General features: G+C 36.9%; 1 pseudogene; it reads left to right on the top strand.

Annotated features, from left to right (window-relative positions):
* The window catches only part of LOC116590396, a 46,571-nt pseudogene extending 26,595 nt beyond the window's left edge, over positions 1 to 19,976 (top strand).
* Positions 19,977 to 21,255: the final 1,279 nt, after the last annotated feature.

Consider the following 21,255-nt stretch of genomic DNA (forward strand, 5'->3'; position numbering starts at 1 on the left):
CTGATTGTATCTCTTTGGGAGAAGTTTTAAAAGTGAAGTGGTTTGCAGGTGGTCTCTTTGAGGCACATACCTGGAACAAATTGTAGAGCACTGGCATGAGGAAGCCGGACCTCATGCTGAAGTACGCATGGCATTCACCTTTATTCTGGGTCTGCCTTTTCCTCCCATCTGTGAAGAAACTACTAAATACATTCGTTCTGAAATGGTTTTGTTTAGTTTCCTATACAAGAAACAATGGTTGTTCAATAGGAGTTTTTACAAAATAATAAAGGAAATAAATTATCATTTTATACTGCCAAATTTTGAGGAGGTAGCTGAGGGGGTTTGGGCATAAAACATATATGATACACTAAAATAATCACATGTAGCTGTATGTGCAGCCAAAAGAAGAGCTGAAAGTAAAGGCTTTTCCTCCTGAGTTGAATAAGTATTTATTAAATGATAATAAATAATAGATACTGGTTTAGTGAGACATGTATCTAATTGCATACATAAGAGGAACCTAATTTTAAGAGTATTGTGATGGGACCAAACTATTGGGATCTGATCCAATCTCTGCTAGGACAGTGCAGTAAAGTGTGTGAGAACATGAACTCTGAAGACAGGCAGCCTAGGTTCAAGTCCCAGTCTGACATTTACTAGCTCTGTGACCATGGAAAAGATATTAATGTCTCTGGCCTTGGTTTTCTAATCTATATGAAGGGCATACTTACAGAGCTGAAAAAATAATTTTGAAAGCATGTAGAATAAATGCAGAAACTTACTTGCTCTTGAGGCAACTAGACCCTTTGGTCTGCCTTACATTCAGCTGCAATTTTTCTCCTTATAAAAGTCCACATACATGAATCATGGAGCACTACATAAAAAACTAATGATGTACTCTATGGTGACTAACATAACATAATTTTTTAAAGTCCACATATTGGCCTAGCTTGGCAATATAAAATATTCCCCTTCCATGTGACAATCCTTTAAATTTTAAAAGACACATGGAATTTCTTTCTTAAAACACTTCTCCTATGTCAATTATACTTCAATAATATGTACATACATACATACAAATACTTCTCCATGCTGGCCACATGCGTTTCTTCAAATTTATCACATATGATAAAGTCAATGTGTTCGCTAACTCATAGCAGCCAAATCTAAATTCTTTCATAGTTTCTTCCTTGCTGCCTTCTACTATAGTGCTAGAACACCAAATATTTACTTTCCCAGCCCCCTCGCCTCTAGAAATAGAAAGGTGGTCAGGTTCTAGCCAGAGAAACATCAAGAAAATTTACTTTGACACTTGATCTTTTGATAAGAGAGATACACTGACCTATGTTGTCCACTTTCTCCCTTCTTCCTGACTAGCTTGGGTGGGAACCTAAAGCCAGGATGATCCTCTCACAACCATGAGGATGCTAAAGATGGAGAAGCAGACATAGGAAAAAGCTTCGGCCTTGATGGCAGGGTGGAGCTGCTGAAGATGTGCTGGTAATCGTCCCTCTCTCAACTTCTTGGCACACGAGAAAAATAACCTCCTTTTTGTTTAAGCCAACATTAGTACAAGAAAACCTAATTAGTACATCTTATAATTTAGTTTGGCAAAGTTTTTATCCTCCTGCTTATTCTCCTTTGGATGTAGGTTACTTTTTTTTCTTTTCTTTTTTCTTTTTTGGGGAAAGGAGGTAGAAGGGGGCAGTGGAAGAGAGAAAGAGGGACAGAATCCCAAGCAGGCTCCATGCCCTGTGCAGATCCCAGTGCAGGTCTCAATCTTCCAACCCTGAGATCATGACCTGAACAGAAATCAAGAGTTGGACACTCAACCAACTGAGTCACTCGGGTGCCCCAAAGATGTAGGTTACTTTGGTATCATAATTTTTAAGGGATAATTCTAATCTTCTATTCATCTGCCATTTTTGATAATTTCCTAAATCTCAGGGTTGGATCTAAGATCCCATATTTAAATTTTGTAAAGTTCTTGGACATAAATTTACCCATAACTGGAAATATAAAAAATATGTTGCCTTGAGGAAAATAATAAGATCTTTAATCTTGCATAAAAACATACTAGCGATGGATTAGTGATCTAAATTTTTTTAATTAGACAAGCACAGGAAAAAATACAGAAGGATATTGAGAAGACTTTTATATATATGAAGAAAATTCCAGGGACACCTGCGTGGCTCAGTTGGTTAAGCGGCTGCCTTTGGCTCAGGTCATGATCCCAGTGTCCTGGAATCGGGTCCCACATCAAGCTCCTTGCTCAGCAGGGAACCTGCTTCTCTCTCTCTCTCTCTCTGCCTGCCACTCTGTCTGCCTATGCTCTCTCTCTGATAAATAAATAAATAAAGTCTTTAAAAAAATAAAGAAAATTCCAGAAGCCCAAAGGAAAAATAAAAAGATTTGACCACACAAAAATTAAGTTTCCCTATGTAAAAGGGTAAAATATGAGTAGCAGAGGTGAAAACAATATATGAAATGCAGAGAGAAGACCAAGGATTGCTATTGATAACACATTTTAAAATTCCTACAAGTCAACAAGAAAACAATTTATTAAAAATGATCATCTAACTCACATACATGTCCAGTGAAAATACAGGCTATAGGTTTGAATAGGCACTTGACCTAAGAAGACACACAGTGGCTAATAAGCACATGAAAAGATGTTTGGGATCATTAGTCTTTAGGAAAGATTCAAACCAGAATGAGATACTTCATAATCTATTAAAATGTCTAAAATTAAAAAGACTGATCATATCAAGTGCTGGCAATGATGTGGAGCTAGTGGAATTCTCAGTTACTGCTGGTGGAATGTAAAATGACACAACCATTTTGGGGTTTTGAGTTGTTTTTTTTTTTTTTAAGATTTTGTGTATTTGTTTGAGAGAGAGAGAGAGAAAGAGAATGAATGAGAAGGAGAGGGAAAGAGACTCTGAAGAGGCTCTGTCTTGAGCCCAGCCTGATGAGGGCTCAATCCCACAACTGTGAGATCATGACCTGAGCCAAAACTAAGATCTGATGCTTAACTAACTGAGCTACCCAGGCACCTAATACAACCACTTTAGATAAGAGTTTGGCAGTGCCTTAAAATGTTAAACATGTACTGACTACATGACCCATCATTTTACCTCTAGGTAATTTACTTGAGAGAATGAAAGCACAGGTCCACACAAAGACTTATACATGAACATTCATTATAGCTTTACTTGTAATGTCACCAAACTGGAAAATATCCAATGTCCTTCAAAAGGTGAATGGACAGATGAATCATGAAAGAATATGGACTCTGAAAAACAATCTGAGGGTTTTGAAGGGGCAGGGGGTGGGAAATTGAGTGAGCCCGGTGGTGGGTATTATGGAGGGCACATATTGAATGGAGCAGTGGGTATGGTGCATAAACAATGAATTCTGGTACACTGAAAAGAAATTCAAAAAATAAAAAATTTTTAAAAAGTGAGTGGACAAATTGTGGTATATCCATACAATGCAATACTACTTAGCATTAGAAAGGATTTAATTATTGATATATGTAACAACAAGGATAATCTCAAAATGGTGTGAAAAAGCCAGACTGCCCTCCACTGCAAAAAAAAAAAAAATAGGTAGCATATTTTTATACTTATGTAAAATTCTAGAAAATGCAAACTAATCTACAGTAATAGGAAGCAGAGCACATTTTGCCTGTGCTTGGAGTTGGAGGAAGGGAAGGGAATGAGAAGAGATTACAAAACAATGCAAAGAAACCATGGAGAGTGATGAACATGTTCGTTATCTTAAGTGTGGTGATGGTTTCCTAGGTGTATGCACATATGTCAAAATTCATCAGATTGTACACCTTAAGTATAGCAGGTTACTATATGTCAATTATACCTCAATAAAGCTGAAAAAAGTAAAAACAAAAAAAGAGAAGAAAAGAAAGATGACCACTAATTGTAATACATGATCCTAAATGGAATCCCACACCAGAAAACAAAATTGGTATAAAGGGACTTATTAGAACTAGTAAAAACTATAAATTTAGTAAGACAGGAAACAACATGTGTTGGAGAGGATGTGGAGAAAGGGGAACCCTGCAAGTTGGTGCAGCCACTTTGGAGAACAGTGTGGAGATTCCTCAAGAAATTAAAAATAGGGCTTCCCTATGACCCTGCCATTGCACTACTGGGTATTTACCCCCAAAGATACAGATGTAGTGAAAAGAAGGGCCATCTGTACCCCAATGTTTATAGCAGCAATGGCCATGGTCGCCAAACTGTGGAAAGAACCCAGATGCCCTTCAAAGGACGAATGGATAAGGAAGATGTGGTCCATATACACTATGGAGTATTTTGCCTCCATCAGAAAGGATGAATACCCAACTTTTGTTGCAACATGGACGGGAATGGAGGAGATTATGCTGCGTGAAATAAGTCAAGCAGAGAGAGTCAATTATCATATGGTTTCACTTATTTGTGGAGCATAACAGATAGCATTGAGGACAAGGGGAGATGGAGAGGAGAAGGGAGTTGAGGGAAATTGGAAGGGGAGATGAACCATGAGAGACTATGGACTCTGAAAAACAATCTGAGGGTTCTGAAGGGGCAGAGGGTGGGACGTTGGGGGAACCAGGTGGTGGGTATTATAGAGGTCACGGATTGCATGGAACACTGGGTGTGGTGCAAAAACAATGAATACTGTTACACTGAAAAGAAATTAAAATTTTTTTAAAAAAACTATAAACTTATTTATAGTAGTATGATTTAGATAATAGTACTGTGTCAATGTCAAATTTTCTTAACTTGGCAATTGTACAGCTATGTGAGAAAACATACATGTCCTTAGAAAAGGCACACTGGAGAATTTAGGAAGGAAAGGGTGTGATGATTAAAACTTATTTTCAGATAGTTCAGAAAAATAATAGCATAACAACAGTATGTGTGCATGATACATATGGAAAGAGAGACTTCAGCAAAGTGTTGAGGTTTGATTGACCTGTGGGAGCTCTTTATACTATTCTCATACTTTTTCCATATGTTTGAAATTATTTCAAAATAAAAAGGTGACAAATAATATGTTAGCACAAATATTATGAAAAGGCTATTGTAACACTTGTTTTTATGAGCAGAAGTTGGTATGACCTAAATGGGCATCTTTAAGGGAAGTCTTAAATAAATTATGTACATCCATATTAAGAAATACCTTGCAACTTTTGAAAAGCATACCGTGTATCTCATTCTTTCCTGACATGAAAAGCTCTTCAAGACAGGTCAGCGAAAAAAGCAAGCTATATAATAACATGGTAAGTATGGTCCACATATATGAAAAAGCTAAGAAAAAAAATATTCTAAATGACTATGTATAGCAAATTTCTACAAAATTATATGAAAGGATATACATAGAAATCTTAATTATAGTTTTTTCTAAGAAAAGGATGTTATATTGAGGATGGAGGTAAGGGATTTGGCAAAACATAACTTTTATATTTTATTACAGTTTGATTGTAGTATTTATTATTGTATTATATTATATAGTATTGTTATATATATATATACATATATGTAAATTGAAAAATAGATTTTTCCTTCTCTTTGTCATATATGGAAATTGCACTAGCAACCCTAAGTGATGCATGTTGCTCAAATTCTGTTAGGGACTAAAGATTAAGGTTCATTTTGAGCTTTGTTCTCTGATACTTTTTGATAGGGTTCTGCTCCTATTTCTAATTCATCCCTATATTGGATCCTTTTACTACTGTTGTGCCTATCTCCCAGGATATAAGTCCATCAAAAGTTCTAGGAAAAGCCTCAGGAACCCTTTTTGCTCCTTGTTCCAATTTTCCTTATTGCATCTGTGAATAATGTTTGGAAGCATCTCAGTTTAGACCCTACAGGTTCCATCTCAGTCCATAAGACTATGCTCCTGAGAGAAAGAAATGTCACTGTCAAATTAAAATGAAAATATGTCTTTTGCAGGAAATATGTGGAAGCAACTACACACATTTTATAGTTCAAGACTGCATTTTTAACCTCACAAGGGTGCACAAAAGTGTGTTTCTTTTATTCATCATCTCTTCATGTTTTCTGAGATAAATTCACGTCATAACAATGCTGATTAATCACAGATAAGAAGCATTCAAATGTGTCTCCCTTATTCTTCTGGGAACCCTGGGAATGAGGCAGAGGCATTCAAGACAGGGGAGGGAACTGGGAACTGTAGGATGTCTTCTCTTTTTGTAGGCAGACAGCAGAGCTGCCTACTAATTCTACTTCAAAAACTGCTGGTTTCCAAATTTCCCAACTGCCCTATGCAAATGGATCTATTTCCCTCTCCATTGCCTATTTCACTCTCTATATTTTGGAAAATGCGTAATAATATCAGTCTTCACCTTACATAGTGTGTAGCAGTCAAATTGCAGTAAATCCTATAAATAACTCAAGAATATTAGGAAGATCTACAACATTCAGCTGCTACATGTAAGAGAAGCGGGAGAAAGAAAGAAGACAAAGGAAATTAAAATGACTTTCTCTTTTTGACCTAGCAAAGTTAGGTTAGAATAGGACCAGTTTCAAGAACTAGAGAAATCATGTAATCAAGTGCTCTAAGGGATACACAATTCTACCTCTTTCTCCCTCCTCCCCACCTCTCTTCCTCTCCCACTTCCTCTCCCTCCCTCCTTCCTCCCTGCCTTCCCCTACCTCAGAAAGTAATCTCATCCTTTCGTCACATATTATTGAAATCCCAGTTCTTTAAAAAACTCTCATTTTTGCCTGGACTGAGAGCATGTCATTTGGAAGTGATGTGCAAGGCAAGAGATAACCAGGTAGAACTCAGCGATTCGCCACAGAAAATGGTTCCATGTTTGGCCGTAATGCTATCAGAGTCTGTCCCTCAATAGCTCTTTACTGCTCCGAGCTCAGAATCTGCTGATTCAAGACTTTGGCGGCATGGGGAGGTGTGAGGGTGGGAGAGAAAGGGAAGCCTAGCAGTGCAGGAAGAGTTAGGAAGAAATATTAATAGTCCTTCCAGAACACATAAGAAGTCAGAGGATTTTTTTAATAGAAATAGTGCCCACACCCCTTCTCTTCCTCCCTCCTTCTACCTCATTCCGTGTCTTCATTTCATGCTATGGTTGTGTTGATTGGGAGGGAAGAATCTTCTCAGCGAGCTGCTTAGTACCAAGCAGATGCACTTCAGTTGAAAATGGCTAGCGGTTAGGGGTTAGCCAAATACAGGCAGCAGACATGATAAAGGTAAGTACGGATGTTTGGGTGGTGTGGTAATGGGAATTCAAAAAATGAAAGACTTCAAATCACCCAAAAGCACACTGGTACATACATATATTTCCATTTGTATAGGTTCCAGAGAGAATCAACACACACCCCAAATGGGCTGACAGAATAGAAACATCAGGGAATAAGTTATGTTTCCATTTCTTTGATAACTTTTCCTTCAGTTTCAGTACTTCCGTGCACATTGAGAGGGAGATAGCAAAGTTTCATTGTCTTTAATCAAAAAAGATTTTTAAATGGTTGTATTACCATATATTGATGATTCTCTTGTTTTAATGTACCTCTTAAACTTTCCTTTTATTTATTTATATTTATAAAATAAATAAGTTGTCATTTTTTCAACTATGCTTTGTTCTAGTAACTTTCCTTTGTGTTTGAATCATGGACTTTTAGAGTCCTGGACACATGTAGGTCCTCATTTATTAATAATGCTCTTGGAAGTAGAGAGCCAGGTACTAAATTTACAAATTATATTTACATTTTATATGTTATAAATTGTCCCACCTCACACTGGGAAGCGAGATCCCTCGGATACTTTTCTGTCATGATGTCTCCAGTCAGAAGGCATTATTTAAAGAAACTGATAAGGACTTCTGTGGATCAGACTCAATATAAAGGCATAAAACATTAATGTTTACATTTTTATTCATTACTGTGGAAATTAGTGGATCTTAGCTATTTAGTTATACAAATAATTTACCTAATATGTTAGAGGAGTGAGAAAGAAAAGGGGAGAGAATCCAGTCTGTTGTTTCCCCACATCTAATAGATCAGCCTGATCTTAATGCTAAGTGGCTTTTCCGTCTTTCTTATCTTTATTTCCTATCCAGCCAGGCCAACACTTAGATGATTTGAGTACTTTCTTTTCTCTTAGAGCCTCACACCTAATGCCAAATTTCATCTATGATGAAGCTCCCTTAATACTTGCATACATACTCCATGTCTGATGATAAATTATATGGATATAGGAACCAGAATCATGCCTGTGAGTGAGAAAAACTTAAAACAACTTTATTTATCATCTTTATACTTAACTCCCGAAAATACTCATGTCTTTTGAGGTATAATCTCCATTATCTATTACTGCCAGGAAGAAATGATCATTGAAAATAAGGTGCTTAAATATATATATTTACATGTGAATGGCATAGAATTTGTATTTCTAATTTGGGTTACTATTCCAGGTAATTTTCACAAAATATGGATGATCTTATGGAAACCAACAAATTTAAAAAGAATGCTAGAAATAAAAGCCTAGCATATGAGGATGACTTTTCTCTATACAATTACTAAGAAATTTTCAAAATTATTGAGTCCTAATAATTTTAGCATCAAATCATTTATTTCAACTATTTTAATGAAATAAAAAGATCTATAATATCATATATACCTCCTTGCTTTTCTAAAGTAGAGAGTAGTGTAAATGTAACAACTTCTAGAACACTCAGGACCACTATTAGTATCATTAATTATTGCAGTATTTATTTCTTAAAAAAATAAAGAAAAGATGGGTACATTAAAAATTTCTCGTGTATTAAGGTCAGAACAAAGATAATAGTTTGGAGGTAAACTCATAGAACAAGTCATAAAAATCACATTTTGAAGACATAATGAAGGTAGGAACTAGAAATCTTAAGCCAGATTAAGTTTTATTGCGTTCAAGCCAAGATTATCTGAGAACAATGGACAACTCTTTCTCTACATCATTTATAATAATAACCACCTATTCCTGTGCTAAGGCCACATTTTTCATAAGTGGCTGAGAAATTATATAATCAGCCCCATATGATAGGAACTCCTAAATGACTTGGACCCTCTACCAAGAGTCTTCAATGATGTCAAAATCTTGAACTCATCAAAAGACTTTCACCACCACTGTAAACTTTACCATCATAATGGGTGACATTTCTTCCAGATACTTATATTATTTCATTCAATCCTCACAACATTAACAGGAGATCAGTAGCAGTGTTTTTCAGATAAGGGAACTGGCTTTTCGAAGGGTTTTGTAACATTCACCAGGTCATATGACTGGGAAATTATGGAAGTGGGAAAGTCCTTGTTCGTTACCATTCAGCTACACTACTCCTAGTCCTGTGGACCTATAGAGAGGGTTTTGCCCCCATGAGGGCTAATATTCTCTGAGACAAAACCTGACATCAGCACTCATGTCCATTTTCACATTCAACTCCAAGACCCTTCCCAAATACCTAATATCATACTTTCATATCCACCTTCTGCTCAGATCAGCCCTTCTGCATCTCTTTGCACCTGAGCACCCCATCAAAATGGGCACCTTTCTTTCCGCTGCTCCATCCCTCAGTTACTTAATTATCACCATTTATTACCACAGCCTTCTCACCTTTCTTATTTCCCCATTCCATCAAACCTCTCTCCATCTCCTTCCTTCTATGGCCTTCTCAGACCTCCACTCAGTTGACTTAACATCAGCTCATCTAGCTTCACAAACTTTATAAGCCAATTTCTAGCAACACTTAGCCCTCATTCTTGGGTCAATTATTTTAACATGGCTGCCAGCCACTTCAGATTCACAGATTCATTTCCCATGTGAAACCATGGTTCTCTTTTCCTGCCCTACATGATGCTGTTGGCTACAAAGTCCCCTTAGATCCTCATAAGAGTAAAATGAAGTCAAATAACACTAGCCACTTTCCTCTAATACGTGACACTTGGTAAAAATTTTATTAATCTATTTCCCCCTGTTTCTTAAAATTAAAATTCTAAGCCCTTTTGCTTTCCTGAGCCCACATTTCAGGACTCTACTATAAGAGCATAAAGGACCCCAAATCCACCTTTGAGGATATCCAAAATATCCACCAATTTACCCATTCTTTCATCCTTCAAAATTCATGGTTGTCTACATTCATTCTCTTTTCTTTTCCTTGATCTCTAGAAGAAAGAGAACATCTCTTTACTATCATTTGAACTGTGAAATCTGTGCTCCACAGCCCAAATATTCCCTCCCTCTCAGGAAACTTCTTCCCAAATTACCTTCACTCATTATTTCCAGTCCCTCTTTGCAGACTCCTTTCCTTCAAAGACAAGCATGTCTCTTCCATGTTGAACTCTGCTTTATCTGGCTTTGCTCACTTCTAAAGCCCTCCCTCCTTCTTTCACTGGCACAGGTTTTGGGATGAATGATTCTCTACAATTTGATTTCTATTCCCACTAACCTCCAGAAATGGAATATTTCTCTTCTAATGACTCTAACAAGAGTCCTTTCTCAAATTCAGTGGCCTTTCCTCTGTCATCATTTTCTTTGATCTTTCTGAAATAGAATATTGTTTTCTACCTCATTTTCTTCACACCCTCTCCTCTAGCTTCCCACTATGTTGCATTATTTAGTTTGTTCTCCATTTCTTTAGATGGTTCTTTATTTCCTTTGCTGCCCTTCTTCCTCTTCATGCTCATACTCACCAATCTTCCTGTACACCTGTCTTTAGTGACTACAGTCTTTTCTTTTGGTAATTAACTCCTACTGTTTCAGCTCTATGGATAAAACAAATCCTCCCCCTGCCTTGGCAATGCACCTGACACTACTCCAATATCTTCCACTATCTGTAGGACATCTCCTTAGATGTTCTCTACCAACCTAAATCTATACACCAAAGTACTGTTTCTCACGATAGTACACACATATCATATAGTCACCATTACTCATTGCCACTTCCTGTTGCCATCAAGTATCATTGCCTCTACCTTTAAAAACTGTCTCTCACATCAGCCCCTCCTTCCTATTTCCAGCATGTTACTATTTTGTAACACTGTCTTGACTGTATTCCCTTGCCTCTGTCCTCTCTGATTTATGCTATATTCCTGCCCAGATCAATCTTTCCTTTATAAAGCAATTTATTTTTATGGCCGAATGAATTCATTTTATTTTAGAAATTTAAAAAATAAGGATATAATAACCAGTAAATACATTTTATAAGCTTATCATCAGATATAACCTCTATTAATATTTTGATGTATTACTCTTCCAATGTTTTTAATACAGACCTTTTAATTTTTACAAAATGGCATAAGACACTGAGTTTAAAACTTAAACATGTATTATGAATATTTTCAATGCCAACAAGGACCTTTCTTCATCATCACATAATTTTAATGGCAAAAAAAAAGCATTTCCTCATATGAATGGGAAATATTTATTTAATTATTCCCCTTCTGGGGAACATTGAATTTGCTTTCAAGAGCTTAAATCTTATAAACAATAGTGTGGTAAGCATCCTTAAAGTTAAATCTTTGTGCACATTTACACTTTTACTTAAGTACAATTGCTGAGTCAAAAGGTATCAGTATTTTTAATAGCTTTTGATATAAACATCAAAATTACCCTTCAGAAAGGTCACAACAATTTGGAATTCCACTAGCACTTTATGAAAAATGCCTGCTTTCTTATACCTTATGCACACTGGGAAATATTTTTGAAAATCTGTGCCAACCTGGTTAGTGAAACAGTAAATTGAAGTTGAATCTCTTTTCATATGTTTGTTAGCAATTTGCAGTCAAACCTACTGAAAAAAAAAAAAAAGGAGAGGGTCTCTGTGTGCTTATTGCATTTCCCATGCGAAGAGAAAAAGAGAATAGAAAGCTTGGAAGCTAAGTTAGAGCCACAGTCTTCATGGCAGAGAGTATCAGGACTCTCTAATCCCCCTCATCTCTAACTCAGAGAATATTTAAATTCCTTCCATTAGCTTTCTCTCCCTCTCTCTTTCTCTCTCTCCCTGTCTTTCTCTCCTTGCTAACCCAACAAAATAATAATATCTAATGTTTTGAGGTGAAATGTGGAAAGACAGCATGTGTGAACTATTTCTTCATTCCTTCTATTAGCTTCAAAGCACCCTTTAAAACGTGCCATTTCAATAAGAGTTATACAGCTGTCAGCTCACCATCTCCTTGAGCTTTTGCAGAAGAGTGAGCTCTCCAGCAGTATGCTCATTATAGAACTCCACTCCAACCAAACAACTTGGATACACTATGAAGTTCACTGAGTGGGGGCTGGTTAGTATGGAAATGTCTTTGCCTTTGATCCTGACAATACATGTTTGTTGGAAATCTGGGATCTGTCAGAAAGGGAGGTAGAATTAAATGAAGGTGAGGTGAGATGTAAAGATAGACCTTAGAGAAGACAGAGAAGAACGATCAGTGTGAAGACATGAGGGAGGACTGAAAACACTGGAAAGAAAGAATCATCATCATTATCACCCAAACCATCACCTACACTATCTATAATCAACTTTGGATGGGGTTTCTTATAAATTCAAAAGCTTAAATTTTAATTACTCCCTCAGTGTTTGTTTAGATGACAGTTTTTAATTCTTTCTTCTAGGGGTTGCCAGAAATGATCTGGGATTTGAAATCTGACAGTACATTGCCAGAGCCGTGGAAGGAGAATTGAAATAATTTTTGTTTCTCTGAAATCTGGAATACTGACAGACTTCTTTTATTTGTAATTCTACTTAAACTAAAAGGGAAATTAGATACCTAAATTCTCTAAAAATGTCTAGGTATGCTTCTGTTTGTTAATCCTGAGCTATTCAATTCTAGAACCTCGAGCCCAGAAGAAAAGTCATGGCACTCTGTCTTCTCATTCTATAGGAAAGGTGAGGTAAGTCCCAAGACATAAGGATGTCTTCAGGGTCCCCCTGCAACCATGTGAAAGAATAAGGACTAGAATCCCAATTCCTAAATCTGTGTCCAGTGCTCTTCAGAACACAACCAGTTTCCTGGCATAACATTCCAGAGAAGCTTCTTTCCTTTATGGGTATGAGGCTGGAAAGAAGAGCATAAATAAACTTCATTGAGTCAGGGGAAGATTCTCTCGTAAGAGGCTTTGGCTTTGTGCATTCTCCCCTTCACCAGATTCTCCCCAAGCTCATTCATTCATTGTTCCCTTCAGAGGACTTGACCTGAATCTGTTTGGTTTGTAAATTCAGAATCTGGAGTTGGAGTGACTTTTTCCATTAAAGAATATTATCTGATTATCTTCATAACTTTGCTTATAATGCCTAAATTTTCTCTAGCAATTTTTAACTCATGTGATTAATCTTCAATGATAATATGACAGTTTAACTGACATAGTTCTAAAGAAACTATAATTAATTTTAATGTACAGCTCATTTTTTTCCTAATTTCACACTTACATTTATCTAATTATATATGTTATATTAAAGACATTAATATTTCATTTGAGCAAAACATATATTTTAGGTCTCACATGGCTAGAAGAAAGTAGGGGATTTTGACAACATAAAATTACATTTTCTTTAAAATTTCTAAACATAAAATTTATGTAAACCCTCATCTTCAGGAACATTAATTACATTCAATGCCCCCCCCAAAAAACCCAGAAACTCAAAACCTAACAAAAATTCAATTCAATCCTGAGACTAAGAACTGGGTCTGTGGTTTCAGCTCCATTTTCTCTCCTCCCTGTCACACACTTCTGCATATTTACTCTGATTATACAGCAGCTGCCCTAAAAATGATCACATATTAAAATCCACGTAATTGAGGGTGTGAGATGAGGGGTGCGGGCTCAGCAACAAGAAGAGCAAGAGAGATGTGGGACAGAAGCTCTGAAGAGAAGAACCAATAAATATTATCAAGAACTAAGGTCCAAGAGTAAGTTATCACAGAAGGCTGATGTCATCATTAAAATGTCATCCTGAGATTCCAGGAAGCATGAGAACCCCTAGAGGGAAAGTCACCTTCCTATTTTTTTTTTTTTTTTTTTTTTTTTTTTGGCAATCCTTCTTGTTCCCACTGCAGGAGGAGCCCTCATAGTCCCTGCCACTCTGGCCTTTGCAACCTTTTCTTCTGTACATATTTGGAATTATGGTTTCATTTTCAAAATAATCTTGGGGCCCTGCATCTTTCTGGAAATCACCCACAGTTTCTTTTTTGTTTTGCTTTATGTTCAGTTAGCCACTGTATAGTACATCATCAGTCTTTGATGTAGTGTTCAATGATTCATTAGTTGCATATAGCACCCAGTGCTCATCACAACACATGCCCTCCTTAATACCCATTACCCTGTTACTCCCCTCCTTTCATCTCCCTCCCCTCTGAAACACTCAGTTTGTTTCCTGGGGTTTATAGTCTAAGATGTGGCACATACGTACTATGGGATATTACTCAGCCATAGGAAAGGATGAATACCCACCATTTGCATTGACATGGATAGAACTGGAGGGGATTATGCTAAGTGAAGTAAGTTAAGCAGAGAAAGTCAATTGTCATATGGTTTCACTCATGTGTGGAACATAAGCTATAGAATGAGGACCATAGCAGAAGGACGGGAAAACTGAAGGAGGAGAAATCAGAGAGGGAGATGAACCATGAGAGACTATCGCCCACAGTTTTTAATGTAATCTTACTTTTTCCAGAATGGTTATTAGAAGATACTTTACTAACATGTTATTTCAATAAAAAATGTGTTCTCAAACAAGAATTACCAAACATTTCATGAAATCCAACACCATGAGAGGAAGTAACCTCAATAAATAGAGGAAACATTACCTAAGAAAGCATAGTTAATAGCACTTAGTAGAGCAAGACAGTAGATTAACTTCAATTAATTTCCTCAAAAATAGGTGAAAAAATATAGTGCTTGTATATGTCTATATGTATATATTTGTGTATTCTTGTGAAATAATCAATTAGAGGTCACAGGCATTAAAAATGAGATTGTGGAAGAAATTCAAAAGATGGTCTACAGAGAAAAATGTACTTGGCCAAGAATGATTAATGAGCTGGAAGCTTAAGTGCAGGGTTCTTACCAGAATGCAACAGAAATGAATAAAGATGTAAGAGTATGAAAACAAAATGAAGAGACAAGACTAAAAGATCCAAAAATTTCATCATCTGACTAAAAAGAATTTAGGAAAAGAAAATAAAGAGAATGTAGGGGACTAAGTACATGAATGTGTAGATAAAATTTCCAAAAATTAACAAAAATAAAAAGGCCCTATCTGACTGAAATGGCTTAGTAAATGTCAAGTAGAATTTACCATCCACAGACTCCTCCAGCAGGAAGGATGTCCTCTAATAGTTCCGGAGTTGGAACAGATTTCATATATTAATGTCTCCATTTTACCAATAAGAAAGCCGAGACTCAAGGAGGTCAAAACAATTTTATGATAATCATATAGTTATCAAAGATAAGAGTCAGAGTTAAATCCAAGTATCCTGGCTATGACCCAGTAATTTTTTTCTCACCTTTCTGCAATAGGAATTCATAGATAATTAGGTCTGGTCAGGTTTCAAGTTGTTCCATAACAGCAAGACCCTACTGTTATAAGACTGTAAACATATTTAAAAAAAGAAAAAGAAAAAAGAAAAAAACTCCACATGGGTTTGAATTTAAAAAAAAAAAAGTTGTGATTCAGTGGACATTTAGTCAAGAGAACATTCACTGTTGACTTCAATGACATCAACATCTCCATTTTCCTACATACTTGGGAGTGTATAAATACAGTACTGGCACTAAGCAGTTATTCATTGAGTGATATGGCTTAATTTACCCGTGCTACTCCCCCAAGCCTTGATAACAGTCTTAGAGAAACTTGACTAGTTTTATTGTGGTTGTTGCTATTATTTCTGGTTTGTTCTTACTATTTACATAAAAGGTTTATTTACTATTTGAATTACTACAGGCAGTTTACTTAAAATAGCTAGCCTCAGTTTTCTCATCTACAATTTGAGTATATCAATACCTTTGCAGTGCTTTGCAGGACTCCTGCATGAATTTAATGATTGAATGTAAGGCACTAAAGCACAAGAAGGGAGTGCTTGCCCCAGGATGTGAATCAGCCAAACACCCACTCCGTCTTCATTCTCCGCCCTCATGCACAAAACAACTCCTTTCCTCAAGAAAGGGATTTCTCTCTTCCCTTTCCCTATTTTTTTTTTCTGCCTCCTTCCTTTTTACTTTTTTGCTGTTGAAATGTGAGATTTTTATAGACATAAATGAAAATAATTTATTTAGCGATATTTAAGATTCCCTAACTCTTTCTATTAACTCAGAGTTTTCAAAATACCTAGATGGCCTTTTAAGATAGAAAGAAGCAAATGTGGGACATAAGCTAAGAATCACATGTACAGACATAAGAAATAAATTAAGACAGTAGGTCTGTTTTGAGTTCCAAATTCTAACTCTATTAGTAACTGTATATTTTGAGTTCCAGACAAATGTGAAAGTATTTAGTAACTGTAATATGTTCTGCCACTCTCATATTATAAATGGTCTCAAGATTATTCAGAATAAAGTCTCTACTCCCAACACAGATATGAGACTGCTATTTAATATTCATACAAAAAATTCTTATGGGTGTGACACCCTGGACTGAAGCAACCACACAGGGCAGTCACAGGAAAGTATCTGCCTGAGGGAGTGCTTCTCTCGGGTGGCACAAATTTACATTGTATTAATGAACACTTTTTGCTTTAGAGCCAACAGGAAATCCCAGCTTGGAATTTTGTTATAGAAGAGACTGTCTGCTGGGTGTTTCTTCTGTGCCTGCATGAATGTGGCATATTTTAAGGAAAACCTTTCTAAAAATTCCACCTACACACTGTACAAGGATTTACTACTCTTAAAGCAAGCTCCCTTGGGCATCTAGAAAGGTAGTTCATGTACAAAAATCACTTTACTTGTCCTATTCTCTTTATTTACAGGAATCACCTGAAACAGAATCACTTACATCTTGCAGAGTGCATGTAAACCTGGGATACAAGTTTCCCCGAACTGGGGAATTTAGAACATAAGAGGAGAAAACAACAGGTTTTTTTTTTCCCAGTGCGGGATGCGTATTGTCACTATGTTTAGGAATATAGAACTTACCTCTGTTCTTCCTTTCTGCTCTGAACTAGCTGGTCCTTTACTGCCCCCATTAAAATGCAGGAGACATGAGAAAAAGAGTCTACCTTTGGCTGCCCAAGACATGATTATTTACATTTTGACACCATTTTCTTACCTTAAAAAGTGACTTTAAGGTGTTTTCCCCTCTCTCCCTTCTTGAAAATCACTTCCAAATACCAAGGAGAAAAAATAAATAAGCAAACAAATCTCATGTTCATTGACTGAGATAGAACATATAAAGAGTGGGAAAGCAGATGGGTAAGTAAAATAAATTACTGAGAGGAACAGGCAACTAGTGAGAAGGAAGCCAATTCAACCACACAACCTCAGAAAGACTCAATTAAGCAACATGTACTCCAGAAAACAGGGTGGAAAGAAACTGACAACAGGGATTGTTTAGTCCATATAAGAAGCAATTAGACTCTCAGGGTTCGTATCATTTCATAGCACAGTCAAGTAATTATTTCCCTACCCCCAGGGTACTGGAAGTATATTCTCTGGAAAAATTACACAAGAGAACTCTAGACTTGAATCAATTAGAACAGAAGAGGTAGAAAGTGAGATGCCAAACTAAAAATGGGAAGGGAGGATTACTTGAAAATCACTGAAGAGAGGAACCCATCCTGACATTTTTCCCACCCAAATTCCAGCATGCTATCACCACATACACAGAATTTTCAATAAACATTTTAGAAACTCACTCTTAAATATAAGAGGACAGCAACATTTTACCATGAAAACATGGACTAAAAACAAAGCAACAAAGGGAAATTTGAAGGGAACAGAGGCAATGCTAGGAAGAGAAGAAATATCATTAATGAAGGATCATAATTAATGTTCTTCAAAAAAAAAATACTATATCCATGAGATAAAGGTAACATATTTTAGAAAATAGAAAAGAACTCTTAGAAATTACATATATATGATTAGCCAAAATTAAAAAGTTAACAAAATGGTCAAAAGTAGAACAAAAAAGAGGGGAAAATGGATGTGAAAAGAAAATAAAATTAGAAAATCGCTCCTGGAAGTCCAACATAAAATGAGGAAGAGTTCCAAGAGGAGAAAGCAGATAATATTTTGAAAAGGAGGGGCACCTGGGTGTCTCAGCCATTATGTGTCTGCCTTCAGCTTAGGTCATTATCCCAGGGTCCTGGGATCCAGCCCTACATCAGGCTCCCTGCACAGGACGAGGCCTGCTTCTCCCTCTCCCACTCCCTCTGCTTGTGTTCCCTCTCTCGCTTTCTCTCTCTGTCAGATAAATAAATAAAATCTTAAAAAAAAATAAAGATTTTGAAGAGGAAATTGTTTTTCAAAAATACCAGAAAGCATCTAAGAAGTGAAGGACATGAGTTTTTAGATTGAATGAACCTGCTCAGTATTTTCCAGTGAATAAAATAAAACCCTGCCAAGGCACATTATCATAAAATTTAAGAGTATAGAGAAGACCCAAAGGATTTTCAAAAAAGCAGTTTGCCTACAAAGAATTACGCAAAAGAAGCCATGAACCTTTTCAAAAGCGACTGAATGAATATGGTTTTCAACGTAGAATTCTATGTATCAATCAAAAGTGAAGATAGAATAAATCAATTGACACACAGGCAAGGTATCAAATTTTTATCTTTCATGAACCTTTTCTCTAGTGGATGTATTCTTACAAAATGAAGAAAAGATATGAAAAGAAATGAAATCCTAGAAACATGGTATCTACTATAGGATCATGAATCTCCATGATAATAGCACAGAAATTGCCAGGCTATAGGACAGGACTAGAGACTCTAGAACTCAATCCAGGGTAATCTGGAAAGCAGAGGGTTTCAGGTGGGGTGTCTCAGAGCAAAGAGATGAACTGAGAACTTTACCATGTGACAAGTTATATTGAGAGGTGGTTGACTGAGAGTTAGAGGGTGTTGAAAAACAGCCATGAGTCAAAGAAAATTAAGCAAATGAAAAAAGAAGACAACAGTTAATTCTAAGAAAAACCAGGAGTTATGCAAGAAAGGAAACATTTACACTCCATACTATAATACATTGTAACATTACAATTTACGATTTATTATAATACCCTGCACTGCAAAGCAAGGAAAAGTATTTTCACAATTATAACAACACCGCATAGGTATTTAACTAAAAATTGTGATGGATATATAGAGAGAAGAAAAAGAGAGGGCAACGGGATAGATGAGAATGCTAAAATCTTCATTGCCTGTAATATAAACTCAATGTGTAAATGTGATTAAACAAGGAACACCTGTAGATACATGGACTAAATACCATAAAAAGAACCTAGAAATTTTTTAAAGGCTCCTTTTTTTTCAGGATGGAGAAGGAAGCATGAAGAAAAGAGTAGATGACTGCTATTTTTGGTTAAAAGACTTTAGCACTAGCCACTTACTGCTTCCCTGTGGGTGGGTCCTTTCTGTGTCCCTGCAGTGTGGGGCAGGAGACCACCCAGGGAGAAGCTGATGTAAACCCAAAGGCCTACCTCCTCCAAGACACCCTTCTCACCAAGAAACTACTGGACCTTGTTTAGCAGTCATGCAACTACAAGCAGCTTCAGGAAGGAGCCAGTGAGGCCACCAAAACCCTCCACAGAGGCATCTCTGAGTTCATTGCGATGGTTGCAGACACTGAGCGCCTGGAGATCATCCCGCACCTTGAACTGTTGTGCGAGGATAAAAGTGTGTCCTGCGTGTTTGTGAACCCCTGCTCCTAGCAGGCCCTAGGGCTGTGGGATTTCCAGGCCTGCCATTGCCTGTTCTGTCACCATCAAAGTAGGCTCACAACTGAAGCAGCAGACCCAGTCCATTCAGTACTCACTGAAAGGTTCTTAGCCCAACCCGGTGGCCTCTACTCCACTCATCACTGAGTCCACCCCCCCAGGGTTGTGTCTGTGTTAGCATGCAGAGTCTCCAGCTGCCTTCTCTTGTTATAGTCTAGTATTAAATCTGGTTTTTGCATCTTTGTATTGCTTTTGTTTTATTTTGCCGGTTGTTATCTATATGTTACTCCCCACCCCACCCCAATCTCCCATTCTACTCTCAATCTCTCTCATCTTATCCTCTCTTTTGAAAAATGACCTAATGCTGCGAACAGGCAGAATTTGAGTGGTGATACCATTCAAAGGCAGGGGAGAGCCAGGATAGAGCTCTGGTTCCAGGTTTCAGGTGCTTATTTCCTATTGAGGCAGAAGGCAGAATTAAACACCATGCACCTTTCATCCCTTGTGCCTTGGTTTACAAAGTCATTCTGTACATGTTTGCTCTCCAAGAGATTATGCATCATTTGGGGAGAAAACATGCACCCTGTGAGGTTGTAAGGTGTATGTTCAAGTGCCATCTGCTAATATAATCCTGCTATTTGCTTGGGTAAGGTGATGTAATTGCCCTTCTCCCTCAACTCCCAACCATGCCCCTGAGGGTGGCAGAGAAGCAGCACATCAAAGAAATGCACCTCAGAATTCCTGGGTGAGTGAGACAGGGGGCAGTTAAATTAGGTCTTGAAGGAGTCCAGAGTGGCCAGAAAATAGAGGGTCAACTGATGCTGGAATGAAGAAGTCTGGCAGGTTATGGAGATCTGACTGAAGCTAAGGCAGAGATGTTGGAATCCAAGGGAGCATCCTCTCTGGTGAATGGAGATGGCTTCAGTGGACACTTGGTACCAGCCCTAAGAGCCCTGACTCTTATTTCCTGCCACAATGTGGGTCAGATTTATGTATTCTTTATCACATCAGAGACAGTGCTAGTGTGTCATTCTTGTGCGCACCCTAATAAATATATTCATATTCCAAAAAAGACTTACCAACATTTCACTGTTTAATTTAAAATACTGATAAACATAAAAGGTAAGTTTTGAGTGATAAGGTCTTTCTAAATTCTTTTTTATTATGGCTTTTTCATATTACAAGATATATGCAGGCTCATTGAAGAAGACTTGGAAGATACATAATAATTTGGAGAAGAAAACTAAAAACTACCCATTCTTTATTCACAGAGAATCTTGAATCTATATTGCTAACCATTCTTTATTCCTCTGTGGATTATTTTACACAACAGAAACTATTGTCTGAATATGATTGATATCTTTTTAGCCTGATATTTTATAATCAGAAGT

This window comes from Mustela erminea, chromosome 1 (assembly GCF_009829155.1).
Source record: "Mustela erminea isolate mMusErm1 chromosome 1, mMusErm1.Pri, whole genome shotgun sequence".
Taxonomy (NCBI): Eukaryota; Metazoa; Chordata; class Mammalia; order Carnivora; family Mustelidae; genus Mustela; species Mustela erminea.